The sequence below is a fragment of the Lactuca serriola genome, chromosome 6 (assembly GCF_051521515.1).
Source record: "Lactuca serriola cultivar US96UC23 chromosome 6, Lser_US96UC23_V15, whole genome shotgun sequence".
Taxonomy (NCBI): domain Eukaryota; kingdom Viridiplantae; phylum Streptophyta; class Magnoliopsida; order Asterales; family Asteraceae; genus Lactuca; species Lactuca serriola.
In genome coordinates, this window is record NC_136413.1 from 187557790 (window position 1) to 187564009 (window position 6220).

A 6220-nucleotide genomic window follows, 5' to 3' on the forward strand; every position below is an offset into this window, starting at 1 on the left:
ACCTTAAGCTCTTGTGATCCGTGTAAATAGTACAACGGACCCCATAGAGGTAATGCTGCCAAATCTTGAGGGTGAAAACCACGCCCCCATGTAACATCCCGAAATTTTAGGTATCATATTTAAGAAATTTATATTCATTATGGAAGAGCAACTCGATGAGTTAGGTGCCCAACTCGGCGAGTGGAGACGGTTTTGGCCACGTGGGTTTAATGACCAACTCGATGAGTTAGAGAGTCGTCTCGCCGAGTTGGCATTGTGTGAGGAAACCCTAAATCTCCAGGTTTGTGTCCTATTTAAAGGGCCTTAAGCATCATTTCCGCCTGCCTCATCACCCTTGAGCACTGTAAAGAACCCTAATCGAGTTTTAGCTTGTTGTTTGAGAAGAGGAGGCTATCTTGAGCATTTTGGAGCACCTTGAGAGAAAAAGAGGAAAGAATTCAGGCTTGGATCAAGGAGGGACATTTGGATCTAGAGGTTCTCAGTGGATATCTTCTGTTTGAGGTAAAAAGGTGCTATCTTGATCATTTTTCTTGTGAGATCTTAGTTTGGGGGGGTTCTAGGGCTTATCCCCATCCTTCTTGTGTTATTGAGTCCCTTGAGCATATCTGATGTTGAAACCTCAAATCTGGATTGTAGGAGGTCTTGTGAGCCTAGAGACCCAAGCTTTATGGAGTTAGAGGCGAGCCTATGAGCACCAAACCCTTGTTGAAGCTTGTATTGGCATTATGGAGCAAATATGCCATGTATAAATGTAAATATCGAAGCTTTACGTGACATTCGGGCCTTGGGAGACTAGATCTAGAGTTTGGAGTGGTAGATTTTCCTAATAACATTTGAATAAGAATACAGACTGAATGGACTCATCGATTCATTGAGCTGACTCGATGAGTCAGCTAGGGTTTTCCCAATGAGACTGAACATGTGGAAACTCGGCGAGTTGAGTTGGACTTTCATGAGGGTTGTGAGGAACCGAATGGACTCGACGAGTCACATAGATGCACTCGACGAGTTGGGTCAACATGGACTGTTGACTCGAGTGTTGACTTTTGTTGACTTTAGGGTTTGGTCAAACTTGAGGGATAGAGGTCATGGAGGAGTAAAATGGTCTTTACCCATCCCAAGAGTTAAAGAGGGGATATCCTGAGTTTATTTAGAGTTGTGATCTTTAAGTGTTAATTAGAGATGCTTGTTCATGTACGCAGGGATCAGACTGTTCAAGGGGTATTTAGTTTCCTTTCTTGTTTTCGAGGTATTTCTCAGGATCGCGGGAAGGCGTCGGCTTGATTGTATACACGAGATGGAATTATATTTTTAGAGGGTCGTGGATTGTATTTAACAATTATGAAAATGTGTTTTCGATAATTTGACAATTGGGGATTTTTGTGAAATTTGTTGATGAGATTTATGTGATTTTAAAATGAAAACTTTGTTTAAAAATTTACAGTGTTACACCCCAACTCCAAATCATGTGTCGGATAGTTCGCCTCATGAGACTTCAGCTACCTCGAAGTGTAAGCGATCACGTAACCCCGCCGCATCAACACTGCCCACAAACCTGTGATCGAAGCATCACAATAAACCACAAAATCATTAACACCCTTGAGTAGGGTCAGAATCAAGGCCTCACACAACCGCACTCTGAGAGTCTAAAACGTTGCCTGCTGCTCAGGCCCCCAGCGAAAAGTAACCGACTTCTTGGTTAGTCGGGTCAAAGGAACAACTATGTTGGAGAAGTCCTTGATGAATCTCTGATACTAACCTACCAAACAAAGAAAACTCTGAATCTCAGATGGAGACCTCGGAACCTCCCACTGCATCACGACCTTGACCTTGGTAGGATCGACCAGAATACCCTTTTGGTTGAAGAGGTTCCCCAGAAAATGCACCTCGCGCAAACAGAACTCACACTTCGAGAGCTTTGCGAAAAGTCTCATCCTCTTTAATGTCTGCAACACTTCCTTCAAGTGCTCCTCATGCTGCTCCTGATTCTTGGAATAAACCAAGATATCATCAATGAATACAATCATAGACCGATTCAACATCAATCTGCACACATGGTTCATGAGACCCATGAACGCGGATGGAGCATTTGTGAGGCCAAAAGGCATCACCACAAACTCATAATGACCATATCGAGTTCGAAAAGTTGTCTTTGGCACATCCTCATCCCTAACCCACATCTGATGATAACTTGATCGCAAGTCAATCTTGGAGAACCAATAGGCACCCTGAAGCTGGTCGAAAAGATCATCAATCTTTGGGAGGGGATAACGGTTCTTCACAGTTACCTTATTCAACTTACAGTAGTCGATACACATACGATGAGACCCGTCATTCTTCTTCACAAACAGAATTAGTGCTCCCCAAGGCAAACTGCTCAGCCGAATAAATCCCTTGTCTAACAGCTCCTGCATCTGTGTAGACAACTCCTGCGTCTCGGGAGGAGCCAACCGATACAGTGCTTCGGCTACTGGAGTCGCACCTGGAACCAGATCAGTCCTGAAATCCACCTGCCTCTCCGGAGGCACCCCAGGAAAATCCTCCAAGAATACATCTGGATAATCCCACCCAATCAGAACATCATCCACAGTCTCCTTACCCTTATCAAGGGTATCCATGACGAAGGAAACATAACCTGAGCAACCCTGCTGAAGATAACATCTGGCCCTCGGTGCAGAAAACAAAATCGGCCCATGTTGCGGTCTCTCCCCATGAATCACCAACTCTCCCCTACATAAGGTCCAAAATCAGATCAACTACCGCTCACAGTCAATCACTGCCCCATTAGGGCTCAACCAATCCATGCCAATGATAACCTTTTTCCCAAGCAGAGGAATGCGAACCAAATCAACTGAATACCGCTCGCTGAATATCTGGAACGTACAACCCCGATGAACCCTCGCAACCCAAACATATCTATCATCAAAAATCTCAACATCTAGAGGACAATCCATCTCCCCCAGAGCTCCAGTAAATCTCTTGCTAAGTGCAAGAGATACAAATGATCGGGTAGCCCCCAAATCAAACAATACTAGAGCAGAAATACCTTCACAAGGAATGATCCTAAAATAAAACATATAAACATAAGTAACCAATTAAATATAATTAAGGAGATAAGGAGAAAATACATACCCGTCACAACATCAGGAGTTGCACGTGCTTCCTCAGCTATTAACAGGAAAGCCCTGCTCTTCGCCACAGGCACGACTACCCGGCCCTGGAGGCCATCAGTATTCCTAATAGTCACAAGAGCGGGTGTTGACACCGGTCCTGCTGTAACTAAACTCGGACAATAGGCCTTCTTGTGTCCCCTCTGATTGAACTGAAAACAAATCAGATCAGATACCGGGGTGATGGTTGTGTTAGCAGTACAATCCCTACTGATATGTCCAGTTTGACCGCATTTGAAGCATCCAGAACCACCCACCCTGCATTTCTCCTTGTGTGATATGCCAAACTTGTTGTAGCGGCCTCGACCCTGTTGGCCCTTCCCTCTCGAATCAAAAACCTTGGGCCTCTTGCCCGAACCCTCAACACTCGATGCATAATCTGGCTTCCTCTTCTTCTCCATCTCTAAATAAATCTCCCTTTCCTTAGCCATCGCTATCAAATCCTCCAGCATCATGCAGCAGGATCAACTCACAAACTGCCGAATATCACTCCTCAACATCTCGTGGTACTGGGCCTTCTTCATCTGTTCATCCGCCACATACTGCGGAACTAGAAGCGCCCTCTCCCTGGATATATCGATGATCTCAACCACTGTCTCCGTAGTCTAGAGGAGATGCCGAAACAATCGCGCCAACTGTTGCACCTCAATCACTGGAGCAAACTCGACTCAGAACCTAGTCGAGAAATCATCCCTAGTCATCACATCCACATCATCATCACCCACCGCATGACCTACCTCATCCTACCAGTCCCATGTCTTGTGCTTCAAAAGGCAGGAAGCTAGTCTGACCTTGTCCCCCTTAGGACAACAGCTGGTACGGAAGGCATTAGCAACATCTGGTAACCACCTCCTTCTCACAATCAGTTCACTCGCCTCGTGCTAATCCGGAGCTCCACATTTCCTGAACTCCCTGAAGGTCAAAGAACGTGTACCAACGAAAGCCACTATCTCTGCACAAAAGACGCTCAACCACTCATCAAGAATCTCTAAAATACCCTCCTTGACTGTGCCAAAGATCACAAGAGTCTGCTCAAGGATACTACGCGTAATCTAAGAACATATGAACTCCCTCATATGGTCATTAGGTTGCCCGACTCTAGAACCTGAGCCCGAACCCTCACTAGCACCAGAACTGCCAACAAGTCTACCTCTCAATCTCACCATATTGAAAATAGACCATGCAAACCAACAGAATGCGCATCAATATATATATATATATATATATATATATATATATATGTATATCTATATATATATATATATATATATATATATATATATATATATATATATGTACGTATGTATGTATGTATACATCAGGGAATCACAACTCCACAAGCTCCCTGGCTTCATCGTAGCCCTCCTTGAATTGAGTAAGGATCCTCTACTTCCAGTAGTATGGGCCCATACTACCTTCCATATCTATCTGTACTTTCCTCAAGGATTGCCTTGAATCTACCAAGTCACGTTATATCCATACACTTTACCGTCATAGATAAGGCTCCCAACACTATATCTCATCCTAGGTTTTTGTAGAGTAAACTCCACACCACTCTCCTCCATCAGCTGCAGAAGGAACTCCCGCTAACCTTCTCTAACTAGCTCACGAATACAATTACACATTACTAAAACCAGATAATTCTTCGAATGAGAGGTATCACACTACAATGGTTGGACTCAAACAAAAGCCACACAATAGAGTTAAAGCCTAACCTTCTAAAATTATTTAGTTCCCATAATATTTAACCTAGCATATTTGCTTATTAGGTAGCTGAAACTAGTTGGAACTCCTAAAAGCACAAAGCAAGTAGCATTCGGGCATCAAGTAATCAGAATCAAACATTACCTAACCAGGTCATCCTATCGCCAACTGATCAGTACTTGCATACAAGTCTAGAAGCTCATACACTAGGCATACAAAGGGATTTCTCGTAGCACTCTATCATGCAAAAATTGAGCAGATCCTTAGCCCTAACTAGCATGCGATTCATAAATTCACATATAAAAGCATATCAGGTAACATGTATGGGTATTAAGGGAAAACTTACTTGAGCTCATCTGATTGCATGCACTACACCCTATTTTATTTCAGAAAAAACTCTTTCCTTATTAATATATTTCTTTTTAAAAAACTTTTCCAAATCCTCTGTTTGAGTTCAGACACACCCGAGAGTGTGCCCGAATGCCTCAAACCAAGGCTCTGATACCAACTTGAAACGTCCCAAAAATATGATCCAAAAATTTCATTTTTAATTTAATAAAACAGTATTCCAAAACATATACCATACAACTCAATAGAAAATAAGTGTATCAAACATCATATCAAATTAGAGTAATATCTCTAAAGCGGAAACCATGTGGTGTGTGCGATGCAGTAATCCCGAGCTCTTCCCCTTGGAACCGGAAGTACCTGAAACATAAATTGAAAACCGTAACCACAAAGCTTAGTAAGTTCGCAAGATACCACATACCAATCATGAACACATAACGGGCCCCGCCCAAAGAGTATAACGGGCCCCACCCTAACTCCCATAACGGGCCCCGCCCAATGAGTATAACGGGCCCACCCTAACTCGCATAACGGTCCCCGACCACATATAATTCATATCTCAAAACAAATAATAGCATACAGAATAATCATGGGGCGCCACCGACAAAACATTCAAACACATACACATACTAGTGTCTCCCAGACAACAAGTATTCTAACATATCAAATCCTGGGTTGGCATTGGTGACTTCAACCCGCTAAACATGGTGAGGAAACCAACCTCAAAATGATGGATCAAAAGAATAATCCCTGACTACTAATCCGAAAAATCCCCAAGCTATGAATATCAAATGAATCCAATTAAGATTTGAGATCTAAACCATAACCATAAATCCATACTAGGGGTAAATAGACCATTTTATCCCTAACCTAGCTTGGTCCAACACTAAAGCCTAATTATTCAATCTAATAGGCGCAAAACACGAATAACCCATCCAGGACCAATTATGGCCTAATATCCAATTGGGCTCAATCCCTACTGATGGGACTTAACCCAA